The sequence below is a fragment of the Balaenoptera physalus genome, assembly GCF_965194825.1.
Source record: "Balaenoptera physalus genome assembly, chromosome: 13".
NCBI classification, from domain to species: Eukaryota; Metazoa; Chordata; class Mammalia; order Artiodactyla; family Balaenopteridae; genus Balaenoptera; species Balaenoptera physalus.
The window spans coordinates 108,285,512-108,306,350 of NC_138892.1; the positions used below are offsets into that span (position 1 = coordinate 108,285,512).

The window sequence follows — 20,839 nt, forward strand, 5'->3', positions numbered from 1 at the left end:
GGTCTCACACCCACAGAATCTGCTCCTTTATCAACCATGAACAGGTCCAGAACAGCTCAGTGGAGCTCCTGATAAAGAGAAGGTCTACATCCTTAGCACGTTCCCCAACTGCTAGAGTCTCTTCCCCACACTTTGTGCCACTTAAGGAGGCAGTATCACCTCCAACACAGAGGAGGCGGCCCAGACTTGGGGGTGGAGGTGGGAGAACGGAGACAAGAACGGGAAAACAAGAGAGCAGCCGCTGGAGGGTCTGCACCCCAAATCCCCCCTCAGGCTGTGCCTGTCCTCAGCTATTCAAGAGCATCTCCTGCTCAAGGGAAGGCCTCCATCCCCACCCACACGTGCCATCACCACCATCACCAAATCACCCATCTAGACCTACTCCTCTCCTCTTCCACCCCACTTTCCAAAGAGCAAAAGGGTACTTGGCATTTCCATGAGATTCACCTTTAAAAATATACTGTTTGGGGTTTCTTTTCCTAGCCAAATCCATACAATCTTGTCCTGAACATTCAGCCTGAGACAGACAATAAGACATACAGAAAAAAGAATTCAAAATGGGGCAAAGGTAGGGAAGTGCTTCTTACTGATTATTTTCTAGGCCAATGACTGTAAGATCATGGTAAGCGTGTCAATCAAGTGTTTGCTGACTGCTCACAAAGTGGCCAACATATGATGACCCCTGGAAGAGACACGAAGACAAGACAGCATTCCCACCCTCAAGAAGCGTACAATCCAATTAAGGAAGAAACTACTGCAGGCACGAGAGCAAACAAGCAAATGCTTCCTATACTGCGTGGCCAGGCTATCGGAGTAAGGATGGTTAGGATCTGGGTGAGCAGAGAAGAGACAGAGGAGGCACAGACAAGGCTAGAGGCAGCACTCAGCAGAGCGCACGCAGGGGACTGGGAGCGTGGTGACAACTGCCCTGTGGGCTTCCAAAGCCAGGTACAACAGCTGATGGGGGCCTTGCAGCGAGCAGCCCAGCCTTCGAAGCAGGATGGCTTGGCCACAGCCAGGAGGGTGGTACCAAGGAGGATGGAACTGCAGCCGGGCAATGTCCAGGAGGCCTGGACAGTCACTTGGGCATAAAATGAAGGGGGAAGAAACTAGAACTATAGCAATGGGAACCGGAATCTAAAAAGGGAAAGTCCTTACAATACTGAGCACCAATTATGGCAGGTGTAGTCAGACATTGGAGATAAGCGATTTCCAAAGACGTTTTGAAGAAAGAAATAACAAAGCGGATTAGCTATAGAGGGTATACAAACCAACTGCTGACTTTATTTACTACCTGCATTCTGTTCAAGGGTGGAAAGGCTAATAAATACTTTATATCCCAATCAGTGGCTTAATTTTATCTACAACTTTCTTAGACACAGAATGCTTAAAGGAAGACTCTGTTAGGGACACACACACGTAAGATGAAATGACAGCCAGCCACCTTTAGTTCTTCATGGAATTATTTTGCTTCCCTGTGTTTTACATAAATATGGATGAAAAGATCTGAAAATTCCTAACTATCTCCCAAGCAGTAAAGCAAGACCGCTGTTAACACGTAACGGGCCTACATCACCATTCCTTACCCTGCCACGGCCAAGCACACCTTCCTTCTGCGGGAGCCTGAGGAGGTGACGACAGCGGGCGGGGGCTCGAAGTACCTCTGACCCCCCGGGCACTGAGGAAGGCTTTTCACTCATCTGAGCCCTCTCTCACCCCCTAAGTGCCCCACAAGCCCCAGGGGTCACGACAAACCTGGCACACAGGCTCTGCTGAAGACACGGCTACATGCACTGGGAGCCGTGAAAGCTTCTTCTGCCACCTCCCACCCTAACCCACACTCCAAAATGCCACAGACCGAGCATCAGCCTCCCAGGGAAGATGCTCAGGCTCCAGACAACTGAGCAGCCAGCTGAGGGTCAGGTACCTAGGGGTGTATTTAAGGATGTGGCCCCTCTCCGCTGCATTTATAACACAGGGCAATTCTGAGCCCCTCACAGACTCTTCAGTGCAATGGCAATGATGACCAAGGTGCTCACAGAGACGCCCTTCTATGCATCCCCAAGGCAAAGGCAGGTTGGTTTCCTAAGCCCAAGCCACAGGACATTGTAAGTGGAGTATATTCAAAGCAGTACACTACTGAGCTGGAATCCCGTGTCCTCACAAGGATGAAGAAGGAGCCAGTCGTTACCCAAAACCCGCCTCTCCTCCTCAGCCCCAGTGCGAGAACCAAGGAGGGCAAAGCTGGAGCAAGGCCAGTCTGCTGTATCACTCTGCCACTCTGGTCTGCAGCAGCCAGCCCTGCTCCGACAGGCTGTCCTCCTGTACATCCTTCTGATGCACTTTGATCTTGCACGGTTGAGGCCAAATATACACAAGCCCAGTCTTCTGGCGATTCACAAAGTAACTGCTAACGGAGGATACTGCTCCAGGTAAGACACCACTGCCCTCAAACGAGGCTTCTTCTGTTTGATCATCTGCCCACGGGGCTAATGCGTGCATCTGGGTTTTGTCCACCATCTCTGCACATGGCACACGTCCATACTTATTACCAACCGTAATGGGGGGCAGGGGAGTCAAAGGGATTAGCTCCACAAGACTTTGACCCCACCTGAGATGAAAGTCTTAAAACCAGACTCACGCCTCTGCCAGCCGTCACCCACCTCAACACCGTCCCAGCCTACACCAGAATCCTACAGACACCCAGGTTGTGTGGGCAGGGAATTGGATCCACAAATAAACTGTCCCTTTAAGGATCCGCAGCAACTTAAAAGCAGCTGGTTTCTGGTATGAACCAGTCCTCAGAAAGCAACTCTCACTTCATCTACAAAGGACAAGGTCCAACAATTTGACTTTTGTTTAAAAAAAATAAAATAAAAGGAAAGAATTGCTCCACACAGATAAATTCAAGACTCAGACACAACTGCTGGTTCAAGAACAGGGATTGAGGGCTTTTCAAAGCAGCCAGAAGGCTGCTGAGTGTGACTGTCCTGCTAAAGCTAAACGTGGCTGGTTGAGGTCTGGGTCGAGGGGAAGGGAAACAGTCCTGAACAGAAAGGTCCCGCCTGCAGGGGCACAAAGCAGGCGCAGAGCTCACTGTGGGGCCTCTGCACTGCCCATGCCCAGGGCAGATCCAGCAGAGCTGATCTTGCCCATACAGGCAGGTATCTCCTGCCCTGCCCTGCAGTAGCAAGTCCTCCGACAGAGGCAACTGTGTGGCCAGAGGAAATCCAGACTTCTCTCTCCTCTCCCTCTCTCCCCATCTTTGTTTAAAAGAGAAGGGGAGGGACTTCCCTTCCCTGGTCGTCCAGTGGGTAAGACTCCGCGATCCCTATGCAGGGGGCCCGGGTTCCATCCCTGGACCGGCAACTGGATCCCAAATGCCGCAACCAAGAGTCTGCATGCTGCAGCTAAGAATCCCACATGCTGCAATGAAGATCCCGTGTGCCGCAAATAAGACCCGGAGGAGCCAAAATAAATAAATAAATAAATACTTTTTTAAAAAAAAAAGAGAAGGGAATACTTCTGTGCCTAAGAAGTGTTGCGACTGCAAGAGTCCTATATCAAAAAACAATGACTGAGGACTTCCCTGGTGTTCTCAGAATCTGCCCTGCCAATGCAGGGGACACAGGTTCGAGCCCTGGCCCGGGAAGATCCCACATGCCACGGAGCAACTAAGCCTGTGTGCCACAACTACTGAGCCTGCGCTCTAGAGCCCGTGAGCCAGAACTACTGAGCTCATGAGCCACAAATACTGAAGCCCACGCGCCTAGAGCCCATGCTCCTCAGCAAGAGAGGCCACTGCAATGAGAAGCCCACGCCCCACAACGAAGACTCAACGCAGCCAAAAATTAAAAATATAAATAAATAAATTTATTTAAAAAAAAAAAAAAAAAACAATGACTGAGACACTGCTTTGGGAAAGATCTCCAGTATTCTCCTTACTTGCTGAAAGTAATAAATCCTTCCTTCTCCCAAAAAAAAAAAGAAAAGAAAAGAAAAGAAAACAATGGCTGACTTTTTAAAGGATTTCAGTAATACCTGGGATCTCTAAAAGATCCTGAAATTGGCACAAGATGGTTATAATTTCAGTGCTTAAGAGAAGCTCTGAAGTCACATCATTTCCACACAGCGATCAGAGGTAGTTTCTTACCATATAGTTGGGAGGCTTTATTTTTTGGGTCTCCTGCCTCAAAGAAAGTCCCTACTCCAAACCAAGTACTGTGATGGTGGTAATAATGATACTATCAAAAATATCAGCTGCAATTTATTAATCACATTACCACATACCAGGCATGTTTAAGAGCCAGCTACCTATCTTTCCTCATTTAATTCTCCTTGTGAGGTAGGTACAATTTTTAGGCTGATTTTATAGATAAGAAAAAGGAGACACAGAAAAGTTAAGTAACTTGCCCAAAGTCACACAGTGAATGATATAGCTGGCACTTAACCCCAGGAAGTCTGGAACCACTAGACTAAACAGCCTCTGTACTTACATCTGCTAGATCTTCATCCTGAAACAACCCTGTGAGTCATCATAGGGTTATCTGCAAATTACAGATGGGGGAAAAAAAGAATGAAGAAAGGTCAGATAATTCGTCCAGCTAGTAAGCTACAGGGACAGACAGGGTCAGGAATCGGATCCAGGTCTCTGACCTCCACGTTCTACACTCTTCACTTCTCCACACTCCAGGGCGGCTTGATCAGCCAACACGGGACCTCTGTACAGATGGTTGTTCCCAGGACCAGAAGAGGTGACACTAGGTCCCAAGGGCATACAGGCAGGGAAGAATTAAGAACCATCATGCCATGAGGAATCTGCCATCTGCTGCCCACTTCGTGGCTCTTAAACAGGATTTACCCTGTCATGTCCTGCTCAAAAACCTACAGACTTATTATCCCTCATCATGTCTTCTGTGTAATTTCAAGTCCCTCTGGCTTGAGTTACCCGATCTCATCTCCCACTTTCCCCAAGAAACCCAGCCCTCCCTCCAGTTTGGCGACCCCACTCCACCCCACCCCAGGGCACATCCCTCTCACTCAGACGTGGCTCACGTGGTTCCCAGCACCTGAATCCGCTGGTGCTCATCTCCCTGCCATGTTTCAGAGCCCCTCACCACCCCCAGCCCTTCCTGAGCGCCTCCGCCTCTGGGCGCCTTCGCAGTTCCAAACAATTTCATACTTACTCATATCCAAGCAGTATTGTTTGCCATTGTTTCTGTTTCCCAAAGGAAAATTCCTTAGGGGAACAACCATGCAGGATCTCAGGAGGCACAGACACCAGAAGGCTTCCGAGCACAGGCTTGGGAGTCAGACAGAGATTGGATCCTGACTGCCACGCGCTCAGCCATCCAATTCCTAGTTGGCACACCTGTAAAATGGAGGTGAAAATAGTACCTACTTCACAGGGTATTTCTAAGAAGTAAATGAGAGAATGCATCTCTACAGTGTTTTCCACAATGCCTGGTAAAAATTCTCAATAACTAATTAATTCAATGGTAACACACCGGGCCACAGCCCTGCCTAATGTTTGCTGAGTGTGCAGCTGGAGCACGACAGGCAGCTGCGTTAAGTGACGGAAGACTACTGAAGGCTGAGCACTACATGTAACAACTCGACAGAAGAAGAAAAGCAAGAAGGAGCGCAAGGAAGTAAAATAATAGAGTGGAACAGGGAAAACAGGATCTAAGAACTCAACCAAATCTGAAAACACTTCCTGGGCACTGACTATGAGCAAGCACACCACGGGGCACAGAGGGTGTGTAAGACAAAGGTCCCACACTCATGGGGCTTAGGATCCAGCTAAGCACTTAAGACAACCCACAAAGTAACTAAAAACACAAAAAAGTACATAACTGCGAAATGAATGGTACAGCCAGGGGTTTCCAGCTTTTTTCAGTTATAACTCCTTTTTACCATCAACTATTTCTTTTTTGATCATTATGTGATATATGGCATTCCTTATAATACCTTGTTGATTTGAAAAAAATGCCTAACAATAAAAGAAATCTACTATGAATTCAACATTTTCCAATGAATTTGTATTTTGTCAATCACAACAGCATCTACGTGCACTGCAGAAAAGGCAGAACATATATATTTGCGATGTCATTAACTCAAGCTATGACGTTTGATGAATCTACTCAATAGATCCACAAGACTGGCCGATGGGCAGTACACACACACACACAGTCTCTGCCCAAAGCATGGTGAATCACTGGCAGAGAATCCTACTGACAACAGTAGTTCAGAAGCGAGTAGAGACTAGATGACAAAGTTCTAACAGATTCAACTCAATAAACACTTAGCTAACTTAACTACAACAAACAGTTAACTATTATAATGAAAGAGATCCTGGAGGATGGGTGGGATGAAGCTGGGCGGAGGGAAGGGGGAACGTGACCGGCGTGTGCAAACCCCAGCCTGGAGCCTCCTCTGCAGGCACGCTGGGGGGAGGACGGGACCGTGACCTGGGCACAAACTCAACCCACCGTCCGGAAGGGACACAGCTGCTCAAAAGACGAGTACTGCAGATGCCAGGAGCTCCTGTGTGAAGAGCACGGGCTTCAGAGTCCACGGATCTGGACTTGAATCTGGGACCCACCCACACTGGGCCTCGGTCGGTGAAGGAAGGCTTCTGAAGCCCCATCTCCCTGCTGTAAAACAGAGACCAACACTATCTGCCTCATAGGGAGATAAGGATTTTGAGGTGAGGCTAAAATAAGTAACCATGGTGAAGTGAGCCCGCGGTGTCCCAGGGAGCAGATAGTGCCGCGGTGCCCACGACCATACCACAGGGAGTGCCAAGGTGAGACTGAGTGCATCATTCCTCAAACAGATTTGACCACAAAGCAGTTTTAAGTTAAAATTTACAGAAGGAATCAGTAAAGGAGCGCAAGAGGTATGAGGTACGCTTAGATTAGCATGGGACGACAAATAAGAAAACACCTAAGGATCCAAACTATGAATTCAACATTTTAGATAATTCTTTCAATTATTTTATTAATTTATTATGTATTTTATTAATCACAAATTGAATCAAAAGGTCTCATGGGTAAATGAACTGTTGCAAAAATGACTAGTTTTTAAAAGGTTTATAAATAAAATCCTCCCCCCTACCAAAAAATTGAGTAAAATTCAATCATCTTATTAAGAATATGTTTTGCTTTTCTCCAGACCCCTTTTAACAGTCCGTGGAACACAGTTCAGGAAGCACTACCTCAGAGTGGGGTGCGGTGCTGAAACAGAGGACAAGATAAATAGGAACGAGGAAGACACAACAAATAAAATATTATTCTACACTTCTATGAACACTGATAAATTGTATGGCTTAGACAGCTGGACTTGGTACCTCTTCTCACCACCCCCAATTTAAGGACCATGAAAACACCTGTTGTATGCCAGGAATGCTACAGGCATTAGGGGATAGGACTTAGCAGGATAGAGGAGGGGAGGAAAAGGCAGTGAAGGGAAAATTATCAAATTCCGCTTCTGAATTTGGCCTTTTTAAAAAATTTTTTATTTATTTATTTATTTATATTTATTTTTGCCTGTGTTGGGTCTTCGTTTCTGTGTGAGGGCTTTCTCCAGTTGCGGCAAGTGGGGGCCACTCTTCATCGCGGTGCGTGGGCCTCTCACTATTGCGGCCTCTCTTGTTGCAGAGCACAGGCTCCAGACGCGCAGGCTCAGCAGTTGCGGCTCACGGGCCTAGTTGCTCCACGGCATGTGGGATCTTCCCAGACCAGGGCTCGAACCCGTGTCCCCTGCATTGGCAGGCAGATTCTCAACCACTGCGCCACCAGGGAAGCCCCTGGCCTTTTTTTTAATTTGGATTTTTTTTAATGTATGTATATTATTACTATAGAAATCAGATGCTTTTTCAGAAGTGAAAACTAAAGCTTAAAAACAAGGAAGACAACGTGCCACTGTAGTGAACGGACACAATTCTGATTGCAGAGGGCCTTTATCTGTCCCCCAAAGGGAGCTCCGACCAGTGTGGCCTGGGGTAGAGAATGGAGACCCCCGTGTGGGCTCCACGCCAGCGAACTGCTCCTCAAGGACTCAGAACCAGGCCCAACTCCATCCGACAATGAGCAGGAGAGCCGCCCTCTCCTGGAAGGCAGCTGGAGATGCCATGTAACTGGGGCCCGGTCACACAGCCGCTCTGCACACCAAGGCCAGTCCCTCAGAGCGGCGTTTCTGTGCAGTCCGGGCCACTGTGCCAGGAGGGCGGGAGAGGCGGCCCAGGGACTTTCCGTCTGCGAATCCTGGCAGCCCGAGCAGCCGCAGAAGGCAAACCCAGGGCAGAGAAGAGGACCAAAGGAAAGTCTGATTAATAATTACACTCTGAGTTTACACAGCACTTCTTTCTTCCCTGATGAGCTTGAAGTGTTTTGGAGACACTGCTTCACCAGGGCCTTCAGGTTCTTTATTTAAGACAGTCCCCAGCACACGGGAAAGCTGAATTTAAGTCCACTTTAAAAGATTAGGAAGAGCACACATACCCACACCAATCTGCCCGAGGGGAATCGGCAGAGCCAGGAGACTCCAAGCTCCCGTTCTCCTCGCTGTTCTGGCCAGTAGCATAAGGTTGCTTCTCAAAAATGATTCTGAGAGTTTAGGAAAAACTGAGTATCCCACAGGTCCCAAAATAAGCGTCTAGAATTACACAGAACAGAATAATAGTCCTGCCTTACCCACAACACAGATCAAGGGCCCAAGCTGCCTTAAATCATTTCTAAGACAAGCCAAAAAAGGAATAAAGGAGAGAGGGAAATGGAAGGAAGAAAGAGGAAAGGAAAAAAGCTCATGTGTTGTGCCGAGATCAAAGTAGTTTCCATTTGTATCTCAAGAGAGGGGCACTGGTTGGTTCCATAGGCCTGTCTACTGCAAGCCAACCAGAGCACTATAATCTACAGGATAAATCGCTAGTCATTTTACAATTCTTTCTTGTCTCTCAAAAAAAATACATCTGTTTCTATAAGAATACTCAGTCATTTAGCATTTATTGTGAGTCTACCAAATACCAGGCATCATGCTGGGTCTGAGTACAGAAGTGAACAAAACGTCTCCTATGCTGGATGGAAATGCAGTGGTGGACACAGCCATCAGGACAAAAATGTCAACACAAACAGAAAAACAAGTTCATACTTACATACCGTGAAGAGGTCTGAGGGGGAGAGAAGAGCAGAAGGTAAGAGGAAATTACACAAGGGACCCTTGGCTGGGGTGGTCAGGAAGGCCGCAGGAGCGAAGTGCTGTCTCGCCTGAGGCGGAGGGTGGAGCTGAGGGAAGGCGGGAGCTTCCTGCAGGGGCAGGAGGAGGCACAGGTGCACGGCCATCAGGTGAGAACAGACGTGGGCCTTCCAGGAACTCTGGGTTCTCACCATCAGGTGAGAACAGACGTGGGCCTTCCAGGAACTCTGGGTTTAAAGGTCACTGGGAGAGGAAGAAGAGGACAGCAGGGCAGGCGAGGCCACATCATGGAAAGCCAGGCTTGGCATCTTAAGGAAAGTGGATTTAAGGACCTTGCTTCTTCCTGTGTCCCTCATAGCTCTCGGCCCAATGCCTTCCTCATGGCAGACACCAAGAGAACACACGCTTCATTCAAATATAAACCACTGACCATTTAACAAGCACTGCAATGACTTAAAACCTTCGCCCTCAAGAATCTTACACAAAAAAAAACAAAAAAAAAACAGACCACCCCTCCACCCCAAATGACAAATGTTCTTGAGACAACAAGAAAAATATCCTGAGACAGTATCTAATTAAATGCCAAATGAAATGTTCAAGTCGTATGTCGTTCCCTGGAAGGGGGGTAATTTTAGGCCATAGTAGTGATGACAGGTTTCCCAGAGAGGGTAGGACTGCAAGTGGAAACTGAAGTTCGGGGAGAATTTAGCTAAGCCACCTGGGAGGATGCTCCAGGAGCACAGAACAGGGTAAACTCAAGTGCACAAGCAGAAACGAGCAAGGCCTGTTTGAGAAAAATACACACAAAGGGACATCTGGGCCCATCCTGGACACCCGCACAGCAGTCCAGCCCAGAAGCCTCTCCAGGCCGACTGGCCCAGCCTCAGGGCCTTGCAGGGGACAACAGGAAGGTACCCACCGGTCAGGCCCCGGCTGGTCTCCTGCCTGGCACACTCTGGGTGAGCGGCCTGGAAAGGAGTGTGAGTGAGACTGTCTGCCCCAGGAGGAGACAGACAGGCAGAGGGCTACAGATCTCATTCACTGGGATAAAAAATTAAATGCCAAGAAGGAGGGTGAGAAGAGGAAAAATCCAAGTTGTTGTAGAATTACGCAACTGAAATTCCATGCATAAGCCAGGAAATTCAAAGGTCACAGTTCCCACAGCAACTGTAACCTGAGCCGCCGGCTGTGCAGTCTTTGGCTCCGCTGGGCCCAAGGGGAAGCACCCTACCGTGCTCAGGGCTCAGTCAGTGCCCGGTGCTTGGCCTCCAGACCGCACCGCCAGCCAGTACCTGCCGCTCAGGGTCCCAGGCCCGGCCCCTAGAGCGCCAGGCAGTCCTGGGCCGTGCTGCTCTGAGCTCACCTGCGTGGCCACACCAGGCTGCAGTCCCGGATTCGGATTCTTTTAGGCAGAGCTCCACCCTGACCCCGTGCCCACCAACTCGAGTCTTTAATCTTAACTCTTCTTCAGGTTGCTTGACCTTGAGAGGGAGGGGAAGGTGCACAGGGGAGGGGCTGCTACCCCCTCTTTACATCTGTGGCATCCCACACATGCAAAGCCTCACCGACTGGGAAAAAGAGCGGGGCCGGGCAGCAAGGGAATGTTGGGCTTCAAAGGACACCACCAGAAAAAAGGGAAAAGACAACCCACAGGGACCTCCCTGGTGGTCCAGTGGTAGAGAATCCACCTTCCGATGCAGGGGACAGGGGTTTGATCCCTGGCCGGGGAGCTAGGATCCCGCGTGCCGCAAACTACAGAGCCCACACACCCTGGAGCCCGCGCACCTTGACTAGAGAGAGAAAACCCGCATGCCACAACTAGAGAGAAGCCCGTGTCCCAACAAAGGGTGCCCCAACAAAGGATCCCCGGGTGCCTCAACAAAGGTCCCACATGCCGCCACTAAGACCCGACGCAGCCAAAAAAAAAAAAGAGATAACCCACAGAATGGGAGATTTTTGCAAATTATTCACCTGATAAGGGCCTTGTCTCTAGAGAATATGTAACTGAGCATATGTTCCTTCCCCAGAGTGGTGGGGACACGGGCAGGTCACCCAAGGCCCTGCACCCATCCTGAAGCAGCCTGTATTATGATAGTGGAGGATGGGGCCTGAGACCCCTTCTACCCTCACCCCGCAGTCTAGGGTCGCAGTTAAGGCTGTGGGTATCTGCCTGTGGGTGGAAGGAAAACCAATAGGCACCTGGAGATCATGGGCCTTTTTAAAAGACAAGGCCCCTGAGGTTCTCCTCCTCCTCACTGTTCAATCATCACAACAGAAAAGACTCACACCCAAAAAAGTTTATGTTCTGGAAATCTTACCTCCCTTCAGGCGACGTCTTATGTGAGTAGCTGATATTACGGGCTCTGGGCAAAGGATGACTTTCCTGTTACTTTGGCTGCCAAACTGGCCATAGACAAGGAAAGCATGAGGCCGTCAAGTGGAGGCCCTGCTCCACACTGAGCAGCCGTCTGACCTGAGCACGGCCCTCCGTGATGTGATGAAACTGCCCTGCATGACGTCACGAGAAGTAAATGGACTAAGGCATGTAAGAGCCACACTGCAGGCCTAACACACAGGAGCTCAACAAGCGGAGTCACTAGATTGCTGCTATTTCTTCTCACACCCAACCTGATGGCCCACTTCACTTATAAGAGTTGGGTCCAAATTAACGATAGCAACAAGAACAGCAGCAATTATTGTAGCTGACATTTAATATGGGCTCACTCTGTGATGAAGTCCACACGAGATTTCACTTAATCCTCACGACAACCCTGTGATATAGATGTTATTATCCACATCCTTGGGTCAAGAAACAAGACAGTCACGTACTCAAGGTCACACAGTTCTAAGTGCTAGAAGATGGACGTAAACCCAGACAATCTGGCTCTGGAGCCCTCACATTTAACCACATCACAGCCGTCCTCAGGTGTCTGTCCCACCAAGAGCAAAGCAGGCAAAGACGTTCCAAAAACATCCCAAGAGTGACTTCCATGACAGAACTTCCAGCCTTGGGTTGACCTAGTGACCACAAAACCATGTGGAGGGTTCTGAGTTCTGCAGAAGAGAAAGGCCAGAAGCAATCCAAGATGCCACCATCACCCACTGTCACCCACTGATCACAGGTAGCTCTGTTCAAAGTGGGGACGTGGGACTATGCTTCATTTCACAAGTACACTTGCTAAAAAAGCATTCTGATACCTCACGGGTAACAGTGAACAAGCCTGGGAATTTTCAAACTGTCTTACACACTACTTGACTCCCGCTCTATTTCATAAACCCCACAACTGTCCCGCATTTGCACAGACAGGACTTCTCACCTTCTCCACTGTCCTTACCCAGGTCTCCTCTCCCTCACATGTCTGTTCCTATGCTCCACACACCCTCTAGGCCCCAGCTACATGGTTTATACCCACTTGTTCAGATTACATACAAAGAAAAAAGTCAACACATTCATTTACCCCAACTTAGAAATGGAAATACCTGATAAAGAAAGGGATACAGAACAAATGAGGCACTGAAAAACCACATTTGCAAGTAATCCCAAGTATGTCCCCCCAAGGAGACCCCAGCATCCCCACGACTAGTGGGAATGCGACCTTGGACAGAGACAGCCCACCTCCTGAGCTGGCTCCCTTCTCGAGGGGACATACTACCCTACTTACTGCTATGCAGGCGGTAGGAAGGGAGCAAATGAGACAGCCAACAGAACACTATTACGTAAGTCAGATGTCTTACTGCTTTTTAGACTTGTCTGAACAGCATAGGGAGAAGGTAGACTACTAAAGTATCTTGCAGGGATCAGGGCAGGAGGTAGTTCACGTTTTTCATTGCGGTAACTTATCTCCATAACCCAGATACACTTCTAGTTATTAAATTCCATGCTTTATACTAGAGTAAATAGAGCCGAAAATCTCACTAGATAACACAAGAGAGTTAAGACTACAATGGGAAGTGACACTGCTCCATTTTCCTGACTTAATGCTTAAATACAACCTCAATATACTGTGTCCAACCTCCAGCTATTCCCAGAAGCCTTGCCCCCAATCAGTGTGTTTAAGAGTCATCAGCTTATGGCTGTTTTTACCAGCAACATAGTGAGTAAAATGCTATAAAGAGCCTATATGCCTTAGTCTCTGCTTTTATAAGATTTTAAGTTTCTAAAAGCTGAAACAAAGTCACTAACATAAGGTCTAAGTATTGAAGGTTATGAAACTGGCTACAGACTATTCAACTGTAGAGACTTGTTAAATACAACAGAAACACCTGAAAGCATAGAAATTTGTCATGTAAATCTGGATTTACTCAAGAACTGAGGGCAAATTTGACCTGTCAAAACTAACAACTTTTATACTTTGAAACATACAGAACACTGTCAAGAAAGTGAAAGGACAGCCCACAGAGTGGGATAAAATATTTGCAAATCATATATCGGATAAGGAACTCATTTCCAGAATATATAAAGAACTCTTACAGCTTGATAATTAAAAAAGTAACCCAAATTTTTAAATGGGAAAAGGATTTTAATAGATATTTCTCCGAAGAAGGTATACAAATGGTCAATAAGTACACAGAAAGATGCTCAACATCATTAACCACTAGGAAAATGCTAATCAAAACCACAATGAGATACCCCTTCACACCCACCAAGACAGCTAGAACCAAAAGGATAATAGCAAGTCGTAGCGAGGATGTGGAGAAGCCGGAAGCCTCATACCGTGCAGGTGGAAACGTAAGATAGTGCAGCCACTTTGGAAAACAGTTCTGCAGCTCCTCAGAATGTTAAACAGAGTTATCACAAGACCCAGCAATTCCACTCCTACGCAGGCATATATACAAGAGAAATGAAAACACACGTCCACACAGAAACTTGTACACGAATGTTCATCGCGACATTATTCAAGATAGCAAAAAGCCGAATGTCTATCAACTGTTGAATGGATAAGGAAAATGTAGTAGATCCATAAAATGGAATATTATTTGGCCATAAATGGGAATGAAATTCTGATACAGGCTACAACATGGATGAACTCTGAAACATTATGCTGAGTGAAAAAAATCTAGTCACAGAAAACCACAGATTGTATGATTCCATTTATATGAAATGTCCAGAATAACAAATCTATAGATACAGAAAGTAGACTGGTGGTTGCCTATGGCTAGTGGGAGAGGGACTGGACAGAAGTGGAGAGTTACTGCTATGGGTACAGAGTTTCTTTGGGGGATGATAAAAATGTTCTAAAATTAATTGTGGTGACGGTTGTACAACGCTGTGGGTATACTTAAAACCAGTTAATTTTACACTTAATGAACTGTATGGTATGTGAATTATATAATAAAACTGTTTAGAGCAGTAACCATGTCTTTTGTGTCACTGTATTCTCATAAGTAACACAGGGCCTGGCACACAGTAGGTACTCAACAAATGTTGATAAAATAAAGAGAACAGAAAAGCTGAGTCTTTTCACCAAAGATTTCATTAGAGGAATTCCCCCACTGCACTCAGGGACTTCTGTGAGCCGGTCCCAGCCCAGAGGAGACAGGGAGCCCTCTCCAGCTCCTTCTCCCAGCCCAGCACGCCCCCTAAACATCAGGCTGATAGTCTCTGTCTGCAGTCTCTTCTAAACCTGAATTCTAGGATGCTTTGCTGGTGGATATAAAAAAACAACAAGGGTCTTCCCTGATGGCACAGTGGTTAAGAATCCACCCGCCAATGCAGGGGACACGGGTTCGAGCCCTGGTCGGGGAACTAAGATCCCACACGCCGAGGGGCAACTAAGCCTGCACACCACAACTACTGACCCCTTGCGCTCTGGAGCCCGTGCACCACAACTAGAGAGAAGCCCGCGCTGCAACAAAAAAGATACCACGTGCTGCAACTAAGACCCAACTCAGCCAAAAATAAATAAATAAATAAATAAATATTAAAGATGTATAGCATATAATAATAATAAAATATGTAATAGTAATATATAGTAATAAGTAATAGAGTATAAAATACATAATGCTCTTTACTGTAAATTCCATGTAGCCAATTGACTCTCAGACAAACTTGTCATAGATTTTTTTTGTCTAACTCATATCTATGGCCAATCCATGGACTCAACTGATAAATAAGTGAACGTTAGTTTTCATTTACCTTAAGGAGTAAAACAAAATTGGACAAAAGAAGATGTATTTTGGGACTTCCCTGGCAGTCCAGTGGTTAGGGCTCCACACATCCTCTGCAGGGGCCTCGGGTTCAATCCCTGGTCGGGGAACTAGGATCCCACATGCTGCGCAGCACGGGCAAAAAAAAAAAGGAACATGTATATCAAACATGATATAAGCAGCTTCTTTGCTGAATTGGACCCTAGTTTTTCAAATACTAGAAGAAGTATTTCCTCAATTTTTTTGTGCTATTCACAATGCACTAGATATGGACACAAAACACTTTAAGTTTAAACTGCAAATGTTAACATTTTTTCATCACTTTCTTAGACAATGAACAAAACAACAAATCAAGCCCTGATGTGTAGTGTTTGTTGGTTTCTGTGGTGTTAATACTCCCACCATGGCCAAGTTCAAGCTACGTACATCTCTGAACACAGAGCTGGGAGGAAATGTACCATAGTTCACAATTATACAGTATTTCCACCATATGGGGCAAGAGACCTGAGAGCATAGTTCATGCTAAAATAATGAGGAAGTAATGAATTTTGAGTATTTGTTACCTTTGTTTTAAATACAATTTATTTAACTATAAGTTTATAATTTTTAAAATATTTATTTATTTATTTATTTGGCTGTGCTGGATCTTAGTTGCAGCATGCAGGATCTTTAGTTGCGGCATGAGGGATCTTTAGTTGTAGCATGAGGGATCTAGTTCCTTGACTAGGGATCGAACCCAGGCCCCCTGCACTGGGAGCACTGAATCTTAACCACTGGACCACCAGGGAAGTCCCTAGAATTAATTTTTAATAATAGCTGTATTTAACAACCAACTTGCAAAATTCCTTAAAATTTAACCACAAGGTATGAACAGGCTCTGGCAGGCCATGGTTCACTCCTACACTCCCAGTGTTTAGTACACAAAAGGTGCTCATGCACGTTTGTGGAAACAAAATATAACCCTATAGTTACTTCACCCCTAACACTCCAGAGGGATTCAGGACTTTCCTATAACAAGATATTCCTAGAACTGGGAATTTTGAAAGCCAGACAGACTAGCACAATCTTCCCGGTAACACATTTCTTTTACAAAGGGCAGGGGGCGGGTCTTTTAATACTTAGTATAAGCTCAAATCTAAGACACCTTCTTTGATATATTCTCCCTGAGGTATTTCTTCCACAAAACACTCAGGCACTGGGAAGCTAATTTTAAACCCTCGACAGTCTGATCTGGTTTAGCACCCTGGGTGGCATTATTCACAGGGCGTTCCTTAAAGCTCTCCTAAAGTTCTGGCTCCTGCACTGGAAAATACAGAGCCCCACAAGCACCCACCGCTCCCACTCCCGGCTGCTGGAGCTCAGTTTGGGCGCTCTCCCTCCCTCCCAGTTCTGTCTCTGGTCTGTACTCCTCTCCTTGGTTCCCTGTGGATCCTGCCCAGCCGCCTTCCCAAGAGTGGTTTTGGTCCTTGGCTTCCCACCATCCTTTACTACCACCTGCCTTTGTCACTAATGACTCCTAGGTCTACGTGAGACCTAACCCTAACCCTAACCTGAATGCTCCTCTTTACTGACTAGCTTCATGACAAAGCCTCAAGTACTGCTCCTCTAAGAAGGCAGCAGAGGGACTTCCCTGGTGGTCCAGTGGTTAAGACTTCGCCTTCCAATGCAGGGGGCGCGGGTTCAATCCCTGGTTGGGGAGCTAAGACCCCACATACGTGGCGGCCAAAAAACCAAAACATAAAACAGAAGCAATATTGTAACAAATTCAATAAAGACTTTAAAAATGGTCCACATCAAAAAAAATCTTAAAAAGAAAGAAAAAAAAAAAAAAAGAATGCAGCAGATACTCTATTCCCATCGGCCAGGAGTTGGTGGGCCTTTATCTTCCTTAGACTGTAATATGAACAAAAGAGGGGAGAGACGTTTCATTTTCCCAAGTACAAACTAAAGCTGAATTTGTTTTTTCAGTTATGCGTGCTGCTCTCCTAGCCAGAAAGCAGCGCAGTTACTCCCTGCCCCTCCCTGTCCCCGATCCCAAGACTCCACTAAACATCTCCTGGGTCTGTATCCCTCCCACTTCTGGTCACAGTTTGCCCTCATCACCCTCCAGTGGAAATTATTCCAAACTGCCCGCCCACAGGACCCCTGGCCTTCAGCCCATCTTCCCCAAGTACTTTCACACCATGCCACTTCCCAATTTTAGAACCTAAGGCTCCCTGTCAAAATCTAAGAGAATATCCCTGTTCCTAGGAAATAAACACTCAATTATTTAGGGGTGAATGTCCCTAGTTTATTCAAAGAGAAGGAAAAAATATGAAAAAGCAAATGGGGCAAAACGAGAACAATGTGTGTTTATGGAACAAGAGCTCCCTGTACTATTCTTGCCTCTTCTGAAATTATATCAAAATAAAGTTACAAAAAAACAAAAAAACTAAACCCTCATCTTAGTGTCAAAGTTTGATAATAAACAGCTCCTTCTCATGGTCACATCTCTGACATACTGTTTTTGTCCCTCTCTCTACACCTAGACTCAGGATTTCCCCTGCTCCTCCCTGCCAGCCCGCTTCCTTCACTGACTCACTTCTTCCAGGGGTGCTGAGGAAGGAAAAGAACTAACATTTACTGACCATATGCTACCAGCCAGGCGATATCACACTTGGCATTTCGTGTATATCATTTCATCAAATTCTACTGAGGACTCTACGAGGGAGGTGACAGCCGAGGTCTGGAGAGATTAAGACACTGGTCCAGGATTCCACAGCCACTAAAGGCAGAGCTGGAATGGGAACCCAGGTCGGCAGGGGAAGAATGATAAAGCAAATGGGGCAAAGTGTAAATAATAAAATCTAATTAACAAATTTAGGGAATGGTACAAGGGAGCTCCCAGTACTGCTCTTACCACTTATCTGTAAGTCTGAAACTACATCAAAAGTTACCCAAAAGAGGGCTTCCCTGCTAGCACAGAGGTTAAGAATCCGCCTGCCAGTGCAGGGGACATGGGTTCGAGCCTTGGTTCGGGAAGATCCCACATGCCGCGGAGCAACTAAGCCTGTGTGCCACAACTACTGAGCCTGCGCTCTAGAGCCCGTGAGCCACAACTACAGAGCCCTCGCACCACAACTACTGAAGCCCGCGCGCCTAGAGCCCGTGCTCTGCAACAAGAGAAGCCACCGCACTGAGAAGCCCACGCACCGCAACAAAGACCCGATGCAGCCAAAAATAAATTAATGAATTTAATTAATTTTTTAAAAAATGTTATCCAAAAGATAAACTTTTCTTGTGCCCCGACAAACAGGTGGGCCCACTGACCCAGCTACAGCAGCCACCTCCTGCCTAAAGCACCTGGAGGCCAAGGCAGCAAAGACGTGTGTGAGACAGTCGGGAGAATTGACAGTGCTGACAGTCTGGGAGCCCCTAAGGAATCAGTATCTCTGGGGTTTTTCTCCATAATCAAGTCACATTCTTGGCACATGGAAAACAAGACCAGTTTTACCAAACCTGGGAAGGCACCAAACCTGAAACTTGGGTGTCCCCTGGTCTCTTCCCTCTCCTTATCTCCTCTATCTAATCAGTGTCTTCTTTCCAAAGTGCCCCTGGCATCAACTCCCTGCCTCTCTATCTCCATCGCAGACATCCTGTTCTAGTTTCTTGTCATTCACACCTGAATTATTACCATGACCTGTGGGCCAAATTCAACCGTCAAGTGAAGAAGGGTTTTTATATTTTTTTTAATGGTTGGGGAAAAAAATCGACAGATGACTATTTTGTGACATGGAAGAATTAGATGAAACTCAGATTTGGGGGGTGGGGGATAAAAGCTTTACTGGCGCACAGCCACGTCCATTCATTGACCAATTAATTACCTGCTTTCTTACTACAATAGCAGTCGGGTGGTTGCATCAGAGACCATATGGCCCGTTGAAACTTAAAATACTTACTTTCTGGCCCTTTACAGAGAAAGTTTGCCAAGTCCTCCCATAGCTGGTCTTGCCTGACTTTCATCTCTCCCCATTCCATAAGATTAACTGACAAAAAATATTACTTCTGTGCTGTTGCTCTGTGTTCAAACACCTCTGATGAACTCTCCCTTGCTTATAAACTTCACACTGTATCCTGGCATCCATCAGACCAGGTGAGCAACCTTGCTTTTAGCAAGACAAGCCCAAAAAGCCATGCTTTTGTTCATGCTACCCTCTGCCTTTGTCATACGGAGTGAAGTCAGACACAGAAAGACAAATATCCTGTGATATTGCTTATATGTGGAATCTAAAAAAAGGGTACAAATGAACTTATTTATGAGACAGAAGTAGAGTCACAGATGTAGAAAACAAACTTACAGTTACCGGGGATAAGGGGGGGAGGGATAAATTGGGAGATTGGGTTGACATACACACACTACTATATATGAAATAGATAACTAATAAGAACCTACTGCATAGCACAGGGAACTTTACTCAATACTCTGTAATGGCCTACATGGGAAAAGAATCTAAAAAAAGAGTGGATATATATAGATGTATAACTGATTCACTTTGCTGTACACCTGAAACTAACACAACATTGTAAATCAACTATACTCCAATAAAAATTTAAAAAGAAAGAAAGACATTAAGAAAGAAAGAAAGGGCTTCCCTGGTGGCGCAGTGGTTGAGAGTCTGCCTGCTAATGCAGGGGACACGGGTTCGAGCCCTGGTCTGGGAGGATTCCACATGCCGCGGAGCAACTGGGCCTGTGAGCCACAACTACTGAGCCTGCGCGTCTGGAGCCTGTGCTCCGCAACAAGAGAGGCCGCGATAGTGAAGAGGCCCGTGCACCGCGATGAAGAGTGGCCCCCGCTCGCCGCAACTAGAGAAAGCCCTCGCACAGAAACGAAGACCCAACACAGCCAAAAATAAATATTTTAAAAAAAAAAAAAGAAAAGAAAGAAAGAAAGAATAGAAAGCTAGCTCTTCTTGCCTTCAACTGCTAAGCTCACTGCTAACTTGCCTTTCAAGACGCTGGGAGACGCTGGGAAAGGAACATTTCCTGGTTTCCTCTCCTCTGCTTCCACAGCACCCTATACTTACCCTCATCACAGCCCCTACCACACTACACTGAAATCATCTATTTGTGTGTCTGTCTCCCCAGCTACAGTAAGATTCCAGAGGGCAAGGAACGCATCTCACTCATTTCTCAACACCCAGACCCAATGTGGCTCCGCGGTCCATGAACACTGAGCTCAACTCCAATCCCACCAGGCTGGCCTCCTCACTCGCCGAGGCCCTGGTGTGCCGTGCTCACTCTCTTTCCAGGCACCCCTTCACCTCGCCTAGACAACCCTACCAATGAGCTGGGACACAGCGTATGCAGGCCCACGAGTCAGCGGACTAGGGTCCAAACCCCAGACTCCTCTCACTCATGTGCCCTTGGACGAGACACTTGGGTGTCTGTCCTCATCTGCAAAGCAGGGGTGCCAGAGCAGCACCTGGACTGCAGGGCTGACAATGCACGTAAAGCG

At 46.8% G+C, this 20,839-nt stretch overlaps 1 protein-coding gene across 27 annotated transcripts in view; it reads right to left on the reverse strand.

Annotated features, from left to right (window-relative positions):
• MICAL3 (microtubule associated monooxygenase, calponin and LIM domain containing 3) overlaps positions 1-20,839 on the reverse strand; it is a 175,915-nt gene that overhangs the window by 145,006 nt on the left and 10,070 nt on the right. For 24 of the 27 annotated variants that reach the window (XM_082420528.1, XM_082420530.1, XM_082420505.1 and 21 more), the window contains exons 2-3: positions 5,187-5,371; positions 4,497-4,547 (exon numbers count right to left, since the gene is read on the reverse strand). The exons of 1 other annotated variant lie outside the window; for it this stretch is intronic. The gene's annotated coding sequence lies outside the window, so the exon portion shown is untranslated. Of the gene's footprint in view, positions 1-4,496; positions 4,548-5,186; positions 5,372-9,154; positions 9,388-20,839 lie in introns of those variants that run through there. 2 more of the 27 variants (XM_082420525.1, XM_082420526.1) reach the window with 2 other exon arrangements.